A 21,385-nucleotide genomic window follows, 5' to 3' on the forward strand; every position below is an offset into this window, starting at 1 on the left:
CACTCATGAAAACGTGGAACTGCTGAGATCGGCGAAATCTGTGAGTTTTTGCGGCCAGGGGACCCGCGCCCCTCCCTGCCAGGCTCAGTCCCGTGGGAGGAGGGGCTGTCAGCTCCGGGAAGGAGAAGGGAGAACTGCAGTGGCAGCCCTTATCGGAAACTCATTCTACTGATCCAAACTCCAAACATAGATAGACTGAGACCAGACACCAGAGAATCTGAGAGCAGCCAGCCCAGCAGAGAGGAGACAGGCATAGAAAAAAAACAACACAAAAAACTCCAAAATAAAAGCGGAGGATTTTTGCAGTTCTGGTGAACATAGAAAGGGGAAGGGCCCTGAGGCGCATATGCAAATCCCGAAGAAAAGCTGATCTCTCTGCCCTGTGGACCTTTCCATAATGGCCCTGGTTGCTTTGTCTCTTAGCATTTCAATAACCCATTAGATCTCTGAGGAGGGCCCGTTTTTTTTTTGTTTTGTTTTGTTTTGTTTTTTTCAATCCTTTTTTCTTTTTCTAAAACAATTACTCTAAGAAGCCCAATACAGAAAGCTTCAAAGACTTACTATTTGGGCAGGTCAAGTCAAGAGCAGAACTAGGAGAGCTCTGAGACAAAACGCAATAATCCAGTGGCTGAGAAAATTCACTAAACACCACAACTTCCCAAGAAAAGGGGGGTGTCCGCTCACAGCCATCATCCTGGTGGACAGGAAACACTCCTGCCCATCGCCAGCCCCATAGCCCAGAACTGCCCCAGACAACCCAGTGTGACGGAAGTGCTTCAAATAACAGGCACACACCACAAAACTGGGCGTGGACATAAGCCTTCCCTGCAACCTCAGCTGATTGTCCCAGAGTTGGGAAGGTAGAGCAGTGTGAATTAACAAAGCCCCATTCAGCCATCATTTCAGCAGACTAGGAGCCTCCTTACACAGCCGAGCAGCCCAGAACTGCCCTGGGGGACGGCACTCACCTGTGACATAGCACAGTCATCCCTCAACAGAGGACCCGGGGTGCACGGCCTGGAAGAGGGGCCCACTTGCAAGTCTCAGGAGCCATACGCCAATACCAAGGACTTGTGGGTCAGCGGCAGAGACAAACTGTGGCAGGACTGAACTGAAGGATTAGACTATTGCAGCAGCTTTAAAACTCTAGGATCACCAGGGAGATTTGATTGTTAGAGCCACCCCCCCCTCCCTGACTGCCCAGAAACACGCCCCATATACAGGGCAGGCAACACCAACTACACACGCAAGCTTGGTACACCAATTGGACCCCACAAGACTCACTCCCCCACTCACCAAAAAGGCTAAGCAGGGGAGAACTGGCTTGTGGAGAACAGGTGGCTCGTGGACGCCACCTGCTGGTTAGTTAGAGAAAGTGTATTCCACGAAGCTGTAGATCTGATAAATTAGAGATAAGGACTTCAATTGGTCTACAAATCCTAAAAGAACCCTATCAAGTTCAGCAAATGCCACGAGGCCAAAAACAACAGAAAATTATAAAGCATATGAAAAAAACAGACGATATGGATAACCCAAGCCCAAGCACCCAAATCAAAAGACCAGAAGAGACACAGCACCTAGAGCAGCTACTCAAAGAACTAAAGATGAACAATGAGACCATAGTACGGGAGATAAAGGAAATCAAGAAGACCCTAGAAGAGCATAAAGAAGACATTGCAAGACTAAATAAAAAAATGGATGATCTTATGGAAATTAAAGAAACTGTTGACCAAATTAAAAAGATTCTGGACACTCATAGGACAAGACTAGAGGAAGTTGAACAACGAATCAGTGACCTGGAAGATGACAGAATGGAAAATGAAAGCATAAAAGAAAGAATGGGGAAAAAAATTGAAAAAATCGAAATGGACCTCAGGGATATGATAGATCATATGAAACGTCCAAATATAAGACTCATTGGTGTCCCAGAAGGGGAAGAAAAGGGTAAAGGTCTAGGAAGAGTATTCAAAGAAATTGTTGGGGAAAACTTCCCAAATCTTCTAAACAACATAAATACACAAATCATAAATGCTCAGCGAACTCCAAATAGAATAAATCCAAATAAACCCACTCCGAGACATATACTGATCACACTATCAAACACAGAAGAGAAGGAGCAAGTTCTGAAAGCAGCAAGAGAAAAGCAATTCACCACATACAAAGGAAACAGCATAAGACTAAGTAGTGACTACTCAGCAGCCACCATGGAGGCAAGAAGGCAGTGGCACGATATATTTAAAATTCTGAGTGAGAAAAATTTCCAGCCAAGAATACTTTATCCAGCAAAGCTCTCCTTCAAATTTGAGGGAGAGCTTAAATTTTTCACAGACAAACAAATGCTGAGAGAATTTGCTAACAAGAGACCTGCCCTACTGGAGATACTAAAGGGAGCCCTACAGACAGAGAAACAAACAAAGGACAGAGAGACTTGGAGAAAGGTTCAGTACTAAAGAGATTCGGTATGGGTACAATAAAGGATATTAATAGACAGAGGGGAAAAATATGACAAACATAAACCAAAGGATAAGATGGCTGATTCAAGAAATGCCTTCACGGTTATAACGTTGAATGTAAATGGATTAAACTCCCCAATTAAAAGATATAGATTCGCAGAATGGATCAAAAAAAATGAACCATCAATATGTTGCATACAAGAGACTCATCTTAGACACAGGGACACAAAGAAACTGAAAGTGAAAGGATGGAAAAAAATATTTCATGCAAGCTACAGCCAAAAGAAAGCAGGTGTAGCAATATTAATCTCAGATAAAATAGACTTCAAATGCAGGGATGTTTTGAGAGACAAAGAAGGCCACTACATACTAATAAAGGGGGCAATTCGGCAAGAAGAAATAACAATCGTAAATGTCTATGCACCCAACCAAGGTGCCACAAAATACATGAGAGAAACACTGGCAAAACTAAAGGAAGCAATTGATGTTTCCACAATAATTGTGGGAGACTTCAACACATCACTCTCTCCTATAGATAGATCAACCAGACAGAAGACCAATAAGGAAATTGAAAACCTAAACAATCTGATAAATGAATTAGATTTAACAGACATATACAGGACATTACATCCCAAATCACCAGGATACACATACTTTTCTAGTGCTCATGGAACTTTCTCCAGAATAGATCATATGCTGGGACATAAAACAAGCCTCAATAAATTTAAAAAGATTGAAATTATTCAAAGCACATTCTCTGACCACAATGGAATACAATTAGAAGTCAATAACCATCAGAGACTTAGAAAATTCACAAATACCTGGAGGTTAAACAACACACTCCTAAACAATCAGTGGGTTAAAGAAGAAATAGCAAGAGAAATTGCTAAATATATAGAGACGAATGAAAATGAGAACACAACATACCAAAACCTATGGGATGCAGCAAAAGCAGTGCTGAGGGGGAAATTTATAGCACTAAACGCATATATTAAAAAGGAAGAAAGAGCCAAAATCAAAGAACTAATGGATCAACTGAAGAAGCTAGAAAATGAACAGCAAACCAATCCTAAACCAAATACAAGAAAAGAAATAACAAGGATTAAAGCAGAAATAAATGACATAGAGAACAAAAAAACAATCGAGAGGATAAATATCACCAAAAGTTGGTTCTTTGAGAAGATCAACAAGATTAACAAGCCCCTAGCTAGACTGACAAAATCAAAAAGAGAGAAGACCCATATAAACAAAATAATGAATGAAAAAGGTGACATAACTGCAGATCCTGAAGAAATTAAAAAAATTATAAGAGGATACTATGAACAACTGTATGGCAACAAACTGGATAATGTAGAGGAAATGGACAATTTCCTGGAAACATATGAACAACCTAGACTGAAGAGAGAAGAAATAGAAGACCTCAACCAACCCATCACAAGCAAAGAGATCCAATCAGTCATCAAAAATCTTCCCACAAATAAATGCCCAGGGCCAGATGGCTTCACAGGGGAATTCTACCAAACTTTCCAGAAAGAACTGACACCAATCTTACTCAAACTCTTTCAAAACATTGAAGAAAATGGAACACTACCTAACTCATTTTATGAAGCTAACATCAATCTAATACCAAAACCAGGCAAAGATGTTACAAAAAAGGAAAACTACCGGCCAATCTCCCTAATGAATATAGATGCAAAAATCCTCAACAAAATACTTGCAAATCGAATCCAAAGGCACATTAAAAAAATCATACACCATGACCAAGTGGGGTTTATTCCAGGCATGCAAGGATAGTTCAACATAAGAAAATCAATCAATGTATTACAACACATTAACAAGTCAAAAGGGAAAAATCAATTGATCATCTCAATAGATGCTGAAAAAGCATTTGACAAAATCCAACATCCCTTTTTGATAAAAACACTTCAAAAGGTAGGAATTGAAGGAAACTTCCTCAACATGATAAAGAGCATATATGAAAAACCCACAGCCAGCATAGTACTCAATGGTGAGAGACTGAAAGCCTTCCCTCTAAGATCAGGAACAAGACAAGGATGCCCGCTATCACCACTGTTATTCAACATTGTGCTGGAAGTGCTAGCCAGGGCAATCCGGCAAGACAAAGAAATAAAAGGCATCCAAATTGGAAAAGAAGAAGTAAAACTGTCATTGTTTGCAGATGATATGATCTTATATCTAGAAAACCCTGAGAAATCGACGATACAGCTACTTGAGAAAATAAACAAATTTAGCAAAGTAGTGGGATACAAGGTTAATGCACATAAGTCAGTAATGTTTCTATATGCTAGAAATGAACAAACTGAAGAGACACTCAAGAAAAAGATACCATTTTCAATAGCAACTAAAAAAATCAAGTACCTAGGAATAAACTTAACCAAAGATGTAAAAGACCTATACAAAGAAAACTACATAACTCTACTAAAAGAAATAGAGGGGGACCTTAAAAGATGGAAAAATATTCCATGTTCATGGATAGGAAGACTAAATGTCATTAAGATGTCAATTCTACCCAAACTCATCTACAGATTCAATGCAATCCCAATCAAAATTCCAACAACCTACTTTGCAGACTTGGAAAAGCTAGTTATCAAATTTATTTGGAAAGGGAAGATGCCTCGAATTGCTAAAGACACTCTAAAAAAGAAAAACGAAGTGGGAAGACTTACACTCCCTGACTTTGAAGCTTATTATAAAGCCACAGTTGCCAAAACAGCATGGTACTGGCACAAAGATAGACATATAGATCAATGGAATCGAATTGAGAATTCGGAGATAGATCCTCAGATCTATGGCCGACTGATCTTTGATAAGGCCCCCAAAGTCACTGAACTGAGTCATAATGGTCTTTTCAACAAATGGGGCTGGGAGAGTTGGATATCCATATCCAAAAGAATGAAAGAGGACCCCTACCTCACACCCTACACAAAAATTAACTCAAAATGGACCAAAGATCTCAATATAAAAGAAAGTACCATAAAACTCCTAGAAGATAATGTAGGAAAACATCTTCAAGACTTTGTATTAGGCGGCCACTTCCTAGACTTTACACCCAAAGCACAAGCAACAAAAGAGAAAATAGATAAATGGGAACTCCTCAAGCTTAGAAGTTTCTGCACCTCAAAGGAATTTCTCAAAAAGGTAAAGAGGCAGCCAACTCAATGGGAAAACATTTTTGGAAACCACGTATCTGACAAAAGACTGATATCTTGCATATATAAAGAAATCCTACAACTCAATGACAATAGTACAGACAGCCCAATTATAAAATGGGCAAAAGATATGAAAAGACAGTTCTCTGAAGAGGAAATACAAATGGCCAAGAAACACATGAAAAAATGTTCAGCTTCACTAGCTATTAGAGAGATGCAAATTAAGACCACAATGAGATACCATCTAACACCGGTTAGAATGGCTGCCATTAAACAAACAGGAAACTACAAATGCTGGAGGGGATGTGAAGAAATTGGAACTCTTATTCACTGTTGGTGGGACTGTATAATGGTTCAGCCACTCTGGAAGTCAGTCTGGCAGTTCCTTAGAAAACTAGATATAGAGTTACCATTCGATCCAGAGATTGCACTTCTCGGTATATACCCGGAAGATCGGAAAGCAGTGACACGAACAGATATCTGCACGCCAATGTTCATAGCAGCATTATTCACAATTGCCAAAAGATGGAAACAACCCAAATGTCCTTCAACAGATGAGTGGATAAATAAAATGTGGTATATACACACGATGGAATACTACACGGCAGTAAGAAGGAACGATCTCGTGAAACATATGACAACATGGATGAACCTTGAAGACATAATGCTGAGCGAAATAAGCCAGGCACAAAAAGAGAAATATTATATGCTACCACTAATGCGAACTTTGAAAAATGTAAAACAAATGGTTTATAATGTAGAATGTAGGGGAACTAGCAATAGAGAGCAATTAAGGAAGGGGGAGCAATAATCCAAGAAGAACAGATAAGCTATTTAACGTTCTGGGGATGCCCAGGAATGACTATGGTCTGTTAGTTTCTGATGGATATAGTAGGAGCAAGTTCACAGAAATGTTGCTATATTAGGTAACTTTCTTGGGGTAAAGTAGGAACATGTTGGAAGTTAAGCAGTTATCTTAGGTTAGTTGTCTTTTTCTTACTCCCTTGTTATGGTCTCTTTGAAATGTTCTTTTATTGTATGTTTGTTTTCTTTTTAACTTTTTTTTCATACAGTTGATTTAAAAAAGAAGGGAAAGTTAAAAAAAAAAAAAGAAAAAGAAAAACAAGGGAAAAAAAAAGATGTAGTGCTCCCTTGAGGAGCCTGTGGAGAATGCAGGGGTATTCGCCTACCCCACCTCCATGGTTGCTAACATGACCACAGACATAGGGGACTGGTGGTTTGATGGGTTGAGCCCTCTACCACAGGTTTTACCCTTGGGAAGACGGTTGCTGCAAAGGAGAGGCTAGGCCTCCCTATGGTTGTGCCTAAGAGCCTCCTCCCGAATGCCTCTTTGTTGCTCAGATGTGGCCCTCTCTCTCTAGCTAAGCCAACTTGAAAGGTGAAATCACTGCCCTCCCCCCTACGTGGGATCAGACACCCAGGGGAGTGAATCTCCCTGGAAACGTGGAATATGACTCCCGGGGAGGAATGTAGACCTGGCATCGTGGGACGGAGAACATCTTCTTGACCAAAAGGGGGATGTGAAAGGAAATGAAATAAGCTTCAGTGGCAGAGAGAATCCAAAAGGAGCCAAGAGGTCACTCTGGTGGGCACTCTTACGCACACTTTAGACAACCCTTTTTAGGTTCTAAAGAATTGGGGTAGCTGGTGGTGGATACCTGAAACTATCAAACTACAACCCAGAACCCATGAATCTCGAAGACAGTTGTATAAAAATGTAGCTTATGAGGGGTGACAAGGGGATTGGGAAAGCCATAAGGACCACACTCCACTTTGTCTAGTTTATGGATGGATGAGTAGAAAAATAGGGGAAAGAAACAAACAGACAAAGGTACCCAGTGTTCTTTTTTACTTCAATTGCTCTTTTTCACTCTAATTATTATTCTTGTTATTCTTGTGTGTGTGCTAATGAAGGTGTCAGGGATTGATTTGGGTGATGAATGTACAACTATGTAATGGTACTGTGAACAAGCGAAAGTACGATTTGTTTTGTATGACTGCGTGGTATATGAATATATCTCAATAAAATGAAGATTAAAAAAAAAAAAAAAAAAAAAAAGACATAATGCTGAGCAAAATAAGCCAGGCACAAAAAGAGAGATATTGTATGTTACCACTAATGTGAATTCTGTGAAAAATGTACAATGTTTTATACCGTAGAATGTAGGGGACCTAGAGATACCAATTAGTGGAGGGGGAATGATAATCTAATAAGAACCGATAAACTATGGAGGGTAATCTCAATGTTATGGGAATGCTCAGGAATGATTATGGTTTGTAAACTTTCTTGGATATAGTAAGATCATGTTGGAAGCAATAGAGTTATTTTAGGTTTTTTTTTCTCTTATTCCTTTGTTTTCTTAGGGGTTGTTAATTTTCTTGGGGTATGGTAGGAACATGTTGGAAGCAATGTAGTTATTTTAGATTATTTGTTTTTCTTACTCCTCTGTTTGGACATGGTTTATTAATTTTCTTGGGGTATGGTAGGAACATATTGGAAGCAAAGTAGTTATTTTAGGTTATTTGTTTTCCTTAATCCATTGCTTTGTTTGAAATGTTGTGGGGTTTTTTTGGTTGTTGTTTGCCTGTTTGTTTTTAATTTTTTGATAAACAAAGTTAAAAAATTGAAAAAAAATCAGTAGAAAAATGGGAGTAAAAACTAAATGACAAATAGGGTGGGATGGGGGGATGGTTTGGGTATTCTCTTTTCACTTTTATTTTTTATTCTTATTCTGATTCTTTCTGATGTAAGGAAAATGTTCAGAAATAGATTGTGGTGATGAACGCATAACTATATGATCATACTGTGAACAGTTGATTGTATACCATGGATGACTGTATGGTTTGTGAATATATTTCAATAAAACTGAATTAAAAAAAGAAAAAAAAAAAAAAACAGTGCAATCATTAGAAATGGCCTAATTATATAAGGTATAGTTAATTAAAATAGTATTTTTGAAGAATTTATTATATGGAAACTAAAACGCAATATAAAATGAAGTGAAAAAAGTAGAATATTACAGTTTATTATATATAAGGACTCAAAATATCTCAAAGTATTAATGAAACTTGTTCATGGGATATGAGTTTGTGAGTTAATTTTAGCTTTCAACATTTTCAAAATGAGCATGCATTTAAAAAAATTAGAGCTCCTATTATTAATAGATACCATATATCGAGTACTAGACACATATTTTCTCTAATTATTATAATGGTCTTTGCAACACTACCCTTTTGTGCCACATGGGGGACAGGAAATGGCTTGCCTATACTCTTCCAGTTCTAAATTTGATATCTAGGATTCAAATTTAAGTTTCTTTAGCTTCTTTTAACTCCAGCACTTATGACTCTCAAAAATGTGTTCTTGCCTCACTATTTCTGAAAAAGAAGGGAATCTAATATTTCAAGTATCAAGAAAATTTCTAAGCAATTTAAGTGTTATCCACTGATAGGCAATTTAGTAATCAAAATGCAAATAAAGGGTTTAGAATTTCACCTCCTTTCCTGGCCAAGCTTCTACTCAGAATAATAACTTAACATAAGTATGAAAGCAGAAAGTCAAAGAATTTTTAAAAAGCAGAAGACTGACTATGGAAAAATCAGTCTCAAAGCTATCACTCAATCAATAATTATATAGCAATGGATGTTTATCTGCAAAGTACTATGCTGAAGAGTACCTTGAAGAGTTTTCTGTTCCTGACTTAGGTTACTAGTAGGAAAGGACACCAAGAGCTCCAAAGAGGTCTCCACGAGGCAAGGGACAGCTTGGCCATGGACTCAGAATAAAAATCTTGGTTTACAGGGTCCAGGCAAGGATTGAGGCTGGCAGCCTTACTGTCCTGGCCATGAAGCAAGGTGGACAATGTGGCAACAATGACTGGAGCATCTTCCAGATGACAGATGGAATTTGAAGGCTGAAAGTGTTCAGGGAACAGTTTCAGTCAATACATGATAACCAGTTAGAGTGTAATGGGAATCCAGTTTTCCATAGCAGCTCCATTCGAAGTGACAGAAGCAATGGATGGACTTTCTGGTTTTTATATGCTTGGCATTTGGAAGCACAAACTCCATTAGATGGAGCAATCTCTTAGAGGAATCTCGGGCAATGGAAGTGGAGATAGAGAGGATCTCAAGAGAGAGACACTGGACTTCTTGTAATATTGGCATGCTGAGTTTCGAGTTACTGGAAAAATTTAAAGAGATGTGACCATATTTGAATTCCAGATGAGTTTATTTCTTAATGGTGAACTGGAGGCTCAGAGAAGAGATATAGCTTGCCTAAAGAGTCTTAGCTTGTAATTTGCAAAGCCAGGATTCAGACTAATTCAGTTTGACACTAATATTCTATCCTCTACATAAGAGATGCCACAAACCATTATATACTTCCCAGATAAAATTATAGACCCAGCAAATGTCAGTAAATTATTATTCACTAATAATTAGCTAAATATTTTTAAAGCTCCAGATGAATGACATTGTGTAATTCTGGGAGAAAATAAAACTTATGTTTGCTTAATGAAAAGACAAATTTTATTCATCATTGTGTCTCAAACACTAAATTCCCTGTGCTTCCTTGAATTTCCTCTTATTTAATAAGTAATTCTTCTTTTGATGAAATGAAATAAAAATCATGAGGGTTTTTTTTGTATTAGCCATGTTCAGAAAAATAAAGTAATGGCTTTTAATATCTATTCTATAATTCATGATAATATATTGATGAAAAATTCAAATTATTAAAAATCCCACATAATTCAATCTCGCAACAGAAAAAAATAAATGAGAGTCTGCCAAAATATAATGTAATATATTATTTCTAATGACACTAAAAGATACAGTGGGGCTTTAATGCTTTTCCCTGTGTTCCCAAAAGTGCCAAGCAGAGTAGTGAGCACATTATTTGGTGCTAAACAAATTACTATTGATTGATGAGAGCTGCCAAGTTCTGAGTAAACTGTAGCATTTAGGAGAGTCCACGGAATTGTTGAAAGATCATGTAAGATGGAAGCTATAAAGATATAAAGGTTTTTAAGTGATACACAAATAAGAGAAGTATTTCATAAATAAGAAGAAAGATACGACTTTTTAATTACCACTCCTAATTCATGAAAGATTGTCATAAATAGACAACGTGATAGAGGACAGACTTTTGCTATATTCCCAGTGCCCAGAATAAAACCTGACACTCACAGAGAGCCAATAAGGAATATTTTTTAATATTACAAGTGGATGGTTAGACATGTTCTGCATTCATTTATGCCTATTTCTGTGTAATTCTACTAGATATTAGAAACGTTAAACTGCATTTAAGAGACCAAAGCAGGAATACAAATTAGGCTTCACAATGACACACACTAGAAGATGTAAGTAAGATGAGGCAGCAGCTGTTTACAGAGACATGAAATCTTCTATTTAGATCCCATATTCCATTATCTTCTGGCTTCCATTGTTGCTACTGAGAATTATACTTCCTTTAGAGGAGTTCTCTCTTCTTTTGCTAGTTGTTTCCATTTCTTCTTTACTGGTATTCTTTATTTTCAATTTTATTTTAATTTATTTTGTTTCAGATTCCTTGGAAATCCAAGATCTGAAGTTTAACTATTTTGCAATAATTCAAGAACATTAAGCTCAATACTAAATTTAAGAGAGTTCTGGGGAAGATGGTGGAGTAGGAGCTCGAGGACTCAGCCCTTCCACCAAAATAACTATTAAACAGGCAGGAACTCTCTGAAACAACTATTTTGAAACTCTGGAGGCCAGAAGAACACTGTAGAGTCATTTTAAAAATAAACTTAAAAATGCTCATGGAGAGCAGCAGCAGCAAATGACCCTCCTGGCTTGTGAGAAATTTGTGGAAGACTGACAATGTAATAATGAATTTTGATTACCGACGCGATTAGTCATGGGGAGTGAGCACCACATATTCACAAAGGGCTTTAAATTTTGACTTTTTGACTTTTGCTCCAAGTGAGGTAATATAACAAAAGAGAGATATACTCTTAAAACTGAAACATGAAAATACCCATTATATAAGCTTTAATATTCATCTCATAACCAAATTTTAGTCCTTACTTTTATAAATCTGATGAATATAAAAACTATATTGCATTATACTTGTATGTGTGTATGTTAAAATGTTTATTTGCTCAATGTATATATTTAATTTGCTGTATATATGTATTTAAAGTAAAATATATTCATATTAATTTCTGTGACACTCTATCTGTAACAGCTAGGGGTTCATATGAAAAAATATCCATATTGTAAAATTTCAATATTTCATATTAAAACTGGATGAACTAAAGCCTACTTTATATATCTATCTTTTCCTTTATTTCCTTTAGTATTTATTAGTATTTCTAATAATTATTTAATCGCTTCTTTACAGTATAATGCCACTTGATAAAGTCATGGATATAAATATCTTCCTTCAGGTACTTCAGGGGCTCTTCAACATCAATAACAAAATTGTATAGTGTAGTTCTATCCTCGGTATCTGCTGGATACATACAATATTCTCAGTTAACATGTATTTAATTGGTATTCCTCCAAAAAACAAAATGTTTCAAACTAACTAAAAAAGAAATCAAAGGTTAAGAATTTCATTCCAAACTACTTTTAGACATAAAGATTAATCCTGCATTTAGGATTTGGGGCACAGAGGGAAAGGGCTCTATCTATTTCATTTTTATAAACAAGCTTTAAATTTAGATTACTTCATCAAGGTAAAATTTCTTTGTGGGACTTGTATGAATGTTAATGTGTCACCTAATTGATGGAATGTTTACTATTCAATCCCAAATTCACTGGAACTTCTTTATAAAGCCAATGTTAGGAATAAGATTAACACATATCTCAGATTAAATATGATACCAAAAGATTTTTATATGTCATGTCATTTTATTTTGGAATATACAGAATATTTTCAAATATATTTTTTTAGTTTGCTATTTGACCCGATATATCCCAATCCTATTATTTTTAAGCTATTATAGAAAATTTATGTAATTTTTTTCATTTTATATGAATATTAATCACATTAATGTGTAATATTTAAACATCAATGTAAAGTAGATGCATTATATATATTATTTATTATTATATTGTAAAATATATATAACCTAGATTTATGTAGTCTTTCTCTCACACACTACAATCCCATACCCTGATATATATATCATTTATTATCATATTGTAAAATATATATAACCTAAATTTATGTAGTCTTCCTCTCACACACTACAATCCTATACCCTGATATAAATGATGTCATCATCTGGGGTGCAGATATCAACAACATTCTCTGTGTTTATACAAAATAAACAATTACTTTGTATACAAAAAATAATGCTCATGGAGATGAAGGAAAATACAGCGCAAGAACTAAAGGATATCAGAAAAACAATGAATGAGCATTATGAGAGTGTAAGTTAAGAGAGAGAAATTTTCAAAAGGAACCAAACAGAACTACTCGAGTTGAAGATCACAATAACTGAAATGAAAAATTCCCAGGAGGTTTTCAAGAGCAGATTGGAGCTGGCAAAAAAAAAAAGAATCAGTGAATTCAAAGACAAGACACTTGAAATGAGTCAGGCTGAGGAGCAGAAAGAAAAAAGGAATATTAAAAATGAAAACAGCCTAATGTTAAAGGGACAGGCAGTGCTAAAGGGAGTTCTTCAGACTGAAAGGAAAGGGCACTGGACAGTGATTCAAAGCAGCATAAAGAAATAAAGACCTGTGGCATAGGTAACCATTTGGGTAATTATAAATGCCAATATTATTGTAAGGTATTGTTTGGTATGTAACTCCATTTTTTACTTCTTGTAGGTGCTAAAATGCAAATACATAAAAAGGAATGCTAAATCTATGTTTTATTGACATGAAATGTACAAAGATATAGGTTATAATAAGTACAAAAAAGTGTGGTGGGGGGGGACAAAGGAGTATGTAAAAAGTATAAGTCCATGCTATTGAAGTTAAGTTGGTATCAAACCAAATATGATTATTAAATATTTAGGGTGTTAAATTTTAACCCTGTGGTAAACACAAGGAAAACAGATGAAAAATATATCCAGTTAGAAATGAGAAGCCACTCAATATGGTACAACACACAAAAAAGGAAATAAATATAAAAGTAGGCATTAACAAAAGCAAGGGACCAAAATGGTAAAAGACTTAAAAAGGCTACATATCAAAATGGCAGAACAAAGTCCCATCTTATCAATAGTGACTTTAAATGTAAATGGATTAAATTCTCCAGTCAAAACATTGGCAATGGTTCTTAGACTTTATACGAAAAGCACAAGCAACAAAATAAAACAAAACAAAAAATATATAGATAAATGGGACCTCATCATAATTAAAAACTTTTGTTCCTCAAGGGACTTTATCATAAAAATAAAATGACAACCTACACAATAGGAAAAATATTTGGAACCCACATATCCAATAAAGGATTAATATGCAGAATATATAAAGAAATCCTTCAACTTAACAACAAAAAGACGAACAACCCAATTAAAAAATGGGCAAAAGACTGAACAGGTATCTCTCCAGAGAAAATATACAAATGGCCAGAAAGCATATGAAAAGATGCTCAACACCATTAGCCATTAGGAAAATGCAACCAAAATCAAAATGAGATACCATTTCACACCCAACAGAATGGCTACTGTTAAAAAAAAAAATCAAGGGTCAGAGTGGATGAAGAGAAATAGGAACATTCATTCATTCATTACTGGTGTTAATGTTAAATGGTACAGCCACTGTGGAAGAAAGTTTGGTGGTTCCTTAGAAAGTAAAGTATAAAATACCATATGACTGGTAATCCCACTACTAGGTATATACCCCAAAGAACTGAAAGCACGTACTCTAACAGATATGTGCACACCAATGTTATAATGGTATTATTCATAATTGCTAAAAGATGGAAGCAACCCAAGTGTCCATTCAACACATTGATGAATGGATGAACAAAATGTGGTATATACCTACAATGGAATACTATTCAGCCATATAAAGTATGAAGTCCCGATACACACAACAACATGAATGAGCCTGGAAGACATTTTGTTGAGCGAAATAAGCCAAACGCAGAAGGACAGATATTATATGATCTCACTGATTAGAACCAATTAGTATAAACTTGCAGAGTCAGAATCTAAAATATAGGTTACCAGGGGATAGCATTGGTACAGGGGATGGAAAGTTAAGGCTAAAAATGCACAGAGTTCCTATTTGGAATGATGGAAACGTCTTTGCAATGGATGGTAGTGAGGATAGAACAACATTAACAGTACTAAAACGTATGAGTGCTAAATGTATGATTAAAAAAGGAAATGGTAGACTGTATATATGGTAACAGAATAAAAATTAAAAAAAAAAAAAATCCATGGAACTACACTATACAGTGAACCCTAAGTAAACCATGGATTTTAATTAACAGTACAATTATAAAAATGTGCTATCATCAACTTTTACAAATGTTCCACACCAATGCAAGTTGTTGTTGGTGGGGTGGTATATGGGAATCCTGTATTTTATGCATGATTGTTCTGTAAACCCATAACTTCTCTAACAAAGAAAAATAAAAAAATAAAATAAATTTAGAAATGATATCTCCTTTTAGAAGGTTTAGGAAATAAAGATTCACATTTCCTTGATAATATCAGTCATTAGTCTTGATCCACCCAAACAAAATGAGTAACCCCAATCTGTATGCTTCCATAGCAGTGTATTACACTTTTCTGTAATAATTTGTTTATATGCCTGTATTCGTTACTAGATTGTGAGCATGTTGAAGAGTAACAATATCTAATTTTATTTTTAATAAGCCCAACATTTAGCACATAATAGGTGCTGAATAAATGTTTGATGAATTTAATCCATGAATGAAGATGCTTAATAAAAAGGTATTCATTGAAAGAAGTTCATAATTCTATTGTGCATATAATTTCACTCTAAATTTTTTACTAGTATTAGGAAAAAGCTGTTTTTTTAAAAGTAGCCATCCAGTGTTAATGCGTGACATCTCTCAAAGGAAATAACTTACAGCCTAAAAGAATTGCCATTAATTCTGTCTCTTATTGTTTATTATCTGATTCACTTGTTTCATGGAACAAGGAAATTAGCTGTGTTTTTATTTTAAAATAAAAATGATTTAAAATTGTATTTTACTTGAAGCATTGTCAACAGGATGATGATAATGCTAGCTGAAAAAAAATGCTTAAATTAAAGGAAGTAACACTATCGGTAATAAATCTAAATAAATCTTTACCAGAACTGAGTTCTCAGTAATTTGCATTACTAAGGGAGCTTGATGATCAACCTTTATTCTTCTTTACTCGCTTAAAAAAAAAATCAACATTTTATTTCCAAACAAAGAAATAATCCCAAACAAAATGTTTAGAATTTAGTGTTAGGCAGATAAGGAAAGATTTTTACACAGCTTGCATATTCTCACATATATTTTTCAAATTTATATACCTATATTTTATTTTAAAATGTTCACCATAGAAGCCCCTATTCTTTTTTTTTTTAATACTAATTGTTCCAGAGAAATCACCTACTCAGAAGTCCTTAGTAAGTATCTTTAACGGAGTTAGGGCCCAATATTCACCTCTTTTCTCTATTCAACTTTCTCTGTCCCATAGGACATATGAATGTGGGCTCCCAATGATACTTCAAACTCAAAGTAGGAAACCAAATTTATCCTGTTCTCTCTCAAAAGAAATAAATCCACACATCTGTCTGCTTTATCTATACAGTTTTTATCATATTTTCCTCACACTACCTTCATTCCAGTCTGTCCCTACAGTACACTACATGTCTTATGTACTCTTTCATCCTTTTGTTAATGGTTTTCATACCACAAGGAATTCCCTTCTCATCATCTCCATAACCCAAAGTCTTTCTAACCCACAAGATACCATTTAACTCTCAACTTTTTGGTCATTTGCTAGTGGAAGAAAACAAAACTTGAGTATTAGACACATCTCAGTCGGTAACTATGCAGCTTACTTGTTACATAACCTTAGATAAGCCTCAGATTCCTCAATGTGAATTGGGATTAATAATAATAATTTCACATCATAGGATTGCTGTGAAGATTGAATGACATAAAGCATATATAAAACACTTAATAGAAAACCTAAATTATATTAATAATACTATTATTGTTTTTGTTGATATTATCAATAATTCCATGCCATGTCCCCATTACTTCAGCCCATGTTTGATAACTCCTTATGGCCTCTCTTAACAACTTAGTAATATTGAATGCTATACTCTTTAGAATTATTTGTTCTCTAATTGCTTTGTGTATTTACACAGTAATTCCCTTGTATGGGCATTTTAAGAGAGGAAATTGAGAGGACATTTAGTAAACAGCCATTGAACAATTCAGCATAAGTTTTGATTCTTTTTTAAAATTGAGAATTGTTACAAAAAGATAAAAGGGGACAAATATCATCAAATGTTTATCATGGACCAGAAAATTGCTAGGTGCTCAGTAACTAGAAATATGTTTGAATATTCTATTACACACAGTTTTGCCACATATTTTTATTCTTTAAAATTAACATACACAAACACAAACACAAACACATACACGTGTCCTAAGTAGACAGCTTACCGTAAGATTGTTCTGAATTCAGCTTCAGAAATGATCCAAAGTGGATATCTACAAACAGATAATTAGAAATTAGTCAGTTAACTTGAAGATTAAGATGTCTATTTTTAGCAATAAGTTTCAATATTTTCTTCAAATCAGTTACATTTTAATCCTGTAGAAGTTTTAAATTGTTGCTTTGACCATTACAGTAAAGTTTTGGCATATTTGTGAAGTACACGTATAAAATCAATAAACATTTCAGACAAAGGGGTTTTTGACATTTTCTCATTACTGCTTTCAAAGTCTTGTATTGGTTTATATCCTGAACAGCAACTTATTCAGCATTACTGAATTCTATTAAAATTAACATTTTAAATAAAACTATAATGATATCACTGCTAAACTTGCCCCATTTTGTGTTATTCAACACTGGACAGGAATTCATGGGGTTCTTTTTTTGGCATGAACACCCATACACACACACACACACACACACACACACACACACTGTATGTGTGTATACATATTGAGAGATAGAGGGACTGAGAGTTAAATATATATGACTAAATATATAACTTAATGGAAAAAACAACTCACATGTGGGGCTAAAACATTTGCTAGGGGAAACCAGGTAATTTGAGTACACTTGAATAGAGCAAATTCGACCTAGCTCAAGTCGATATTTTGATAACATTAACAATGACATAGACAAAATAACAACAGGAGCAGCAACAATTGACAGTTGTGTTGTTTTATAGTTTATAGAATACGTTTTCACATTTTTGTTCAGAGGTCTTTAGAAATTTCCATGACCATAAACTTGTTTCCTCCACAATACTATTAGGGTCAGCTTGGTCTGACTTGACACAGAGTTAGTTACATAGGAACTTCTCCCATCAAATGCATATTCGAAAAACGGCCTTTGGATTTAAAATACAAGTTATGCCACATTCCAGTATAAATAAAGCCCAGTTTTGAAACTAGCTGTTCATCTTGCTGAATCCTCATCCTTTAGATCTTTCCTCAAATATCACCCCACCACCACCACCCTGCCCCGAATGATGAGAGGTGTTAATCAAATAATAACTCAAACCAGTATGTAACCATACACCACATTAAATGTTACGGAGAGACTTCCACAAAACCCTGAGTGTAATGGAGAACCTGACAGTCTGGAGTGGTCAGGGGAGACTTCGTGAAGAATAAAATTTGAGCTGAGAGGTATCAGACAAAGATAGAGAAGGAAAAGGAGAGAGTATCCATGGAAGAAGGATTAGCAAGGGCAAAGGGCCCAAACATGAAGGTGCATGGCCCTGTTAAGGAACCAGAGGAGGCCATTAGGAAATGGAGTGGTGAGTGAGGGTGCACAAAGCTAGAGAGGTTAGACAGGGAATGGCAGGCTGTGAAGAAGGATTTGTTTTATCTTATACGTTACAGGAGGCCTTTGAAGGGATTTATGCAGAGGAGTTGTATAAGAATGCCTTGAAGATGGTCACTGGCTGAGGAATAGAGAAATAGAAGGGTGGATGAAGCAATCTAGTGAAAGGGTTACTGCCGTCATCCAGGTAAGAGGAAAACAGTTACTTTGACTAGAGTGTCTGAAAAAGAGATTGAGAAAAAAAATTTTGTTTTAATAAGTTTTACAGGTATAATGTAGACCTATTTCCTCTCACTTGATTTTAAGCTCCCTGTGCCTGTTTTATTGACCAGTATATCCTCTGCCATGATGCTTTGCACATAGTAGGCACTCAAACACATTTTTTAAAAGATGGCATGAATGAATGTTAGCAGGGGAAGAGAAAATTGTTAAGTAGCAGCAACTTCATAGAAGATGCTACTATTTACCGTGATACTAGAAAGGGTTTGCATATGAGAAATCATGAGTTTAGATTTAGACAAATTATACTTGGATTGCTTATTAGATATCCAAGGAGAAATGAGAAGTAAGCAATTTTTAAGTTCTGAAGTACAGAAAAGAGATTCTGACTGGAGATAGAAATTTAGAAGTCACAGGAATATCAGTTACATTTGAAGCCATGGGAGTGGCTACAGAGAGGGAAAAGATTAATAGTGATAACTGTGAATAGTTGTAAGATCTTACTGTGTATCAGACACTGCTCTAAGGGTTCTACATGCATCAGTTGAAGCACAAAAAATTTATTTGTCTTGCACAAATTAACACAGCTACTAAGTAGCAGAACCAGGGTGTGGTAGAACAAATTCTAAGATGGTCCCCAAGAATCCAATCCCCTAATGTATACATCTTGCATTATTTCCTTTCCTTAGTGGGGACAGAACTTTTCAGGGAAAGACGTGTGTTCCAGAAGATTTTAGGAAGCCTGACTAAATTCCAAGCTAAAATTCTTTAGATTTGCTCTAGAACTATACCTGCTTTGGGAAAACTTGGCCTTTCAGTCTAAAATGAATTCTCACAGCAATGGCAAAAGCAGGAACTAGAACTAAATTGCTTTGATTTGTGCCGGTCTACCAAGAACTTTCATAACCCACCCAAAATGTATCCTGCTGGCCTTTGCTTTACTTGAACTCTGATAAATCATTACAGCAATTATATACTAAGTGGCTCCCAAGATGATGGCAGGAATATCAGTGGTATTGGTACAATTTATAAACAATTTCTTCCTTTCAAAAGAAATTTCACCTCTGCTCCCATTTTCATTTAACTTTCAGGATTTTCTACATTGAATTACAAAGTATGCCTTAACTACTTTACAGTTAATGAAGGAAAACTTCACTTTCATGACTTGATTCTAAGGAAATTCATTAAAAAGAATGTCTTAAGTGATGGCAAGTTTCTTGGAGGATGTACTTATAATTAAGATACAATCCCTGGCCACTAATAGTTAGGACTTTAGAAAGTTCAAAGAATAAAAAAAAAAAGAATATAAACTTCTTAAGGTTTGCTACTTATTTTCTTACTCCATAATTAACTATACCTTAGGTATAGCTACACATCCAAGTGACACAAGACAATATTTTAAAATGTTTCCTTGGTAGAATTATTTTAATTAGCAGATGAAAAAAAAAGTGAGGAAGGTTAAGTTCTTATTCATTTTAAAGAATGAGAACTAGTACCCAGAAGGAATTGTTAAATAATTCAAAACAAATAGATGGAAAATTGAGTATTAAATAGATTTTTGGAGGATGTATTGGGTTAATTTAACATATTTTATTTAATGAATTTAATTAATCTTTATAACTAACAAAACTAGGAGCTACTATTAACTGATAAACTCTTATTTACCAATTTATTAACTCTTATTTAACATATATGAAGGTTAAAAATCCAACAAAATAGGGTTTATTTATTCTTTCACAAATAAGAGAACTGAAGCCTATGCAAAATAATTTAGTTAGTAATTGAATATGACCATGTCTGCAAGACAACTCATGTTTTTTCACTTTAATAAGCTGCCTTATTATTTCAGTCATTTTCTTCTATGAAATGCATGGTTTCAGATACTAACTTTAATGAACAAAATAGGCACTAAGAATTACCTGAGTTTCAATCAAAACAAGTTTCCAACAGAGAACTACATTGTGTCATCAAATACACAGCTCTTCTAAGACTATTAAATGGTGGACTTTGCCTCACTACCACTTTTTTAATGAAAGAAGGAAAAAAATCAGTTGTTTATAAAAGACTTGATTTCTCATAGGAAACATTTTCTAAGTAGTTCCAATAAAAATCTGGTGCAAAGGAATAGGTTGTTCTGCCTTAAGGATTTTTTTGGATTTTGTTTTGTTTTATTAAACAAACAAACAAACTGAGGAACTGCATGTTGAAGGCAGCATAATGCAAATAGCTTTCCACTGTTCATCCATAAAAGATATTTTGGAAGGCAAAATAAAGCTCACCATAGTCCAGATTAATGTAATCTGTATTTTTGTTTTTTTTTTTAATGTGCAGAATGGAGCAAAAGGGCAGGGATCAGAGCCAGAGAGTAAAAATTTTATGCTTTGTAGACTATCCAGTGCCTGTGGCAACTGCTCAACTCTCCAGCTGCAGTGGGAAAGCAGCCTAAACAATATATGAATGAATGTGTGTGGTTGAGTTCCAATAAAACTTTATTTGCAAAAACGGGAATGGGCTAGGTTTGGTTCATGACCTGTAG

At 35.1% G+C, this 21,385-nt stretch overlaps 1 protein-coding gene across 3 annotated transcripts in view; it reads right to left on the minus strand.

The window, feature by feature from the left end:
• The window catches only part of CNTN1 (contactin 1), a 391,770-nt gene that overhangs the window by 281,809 nt on the left and 88,576 nt on the right, over positions 1-21,385 (minus strand). For all 3 annotated transcript variants that reach the window (XM_037847170.1, XM_037847168.1, XM_037847171.1), the window contains exon 2: positions 17,274-17,321. The gene's annotated coding sequence lies outside the window, so the exon portion shown is untranslated. The remainder of the gene's footprint in view (positions 1-17,273; positions 17,322-21,385) is intronic.

This window comes from Choloepus didactylus, chromosome 8, assembly GCF_015220235.1.
Source record: "Choloepus didactylus isolate mChoDid1 chromosome 8, mChoDid1.pri, whole genome shotgun sequence".
NCBI lineage: Eukaryota > Metazoa > Chordata > Mammalia > Pilosa > Megalonychidae > Choloepus > Choloepus didactylus.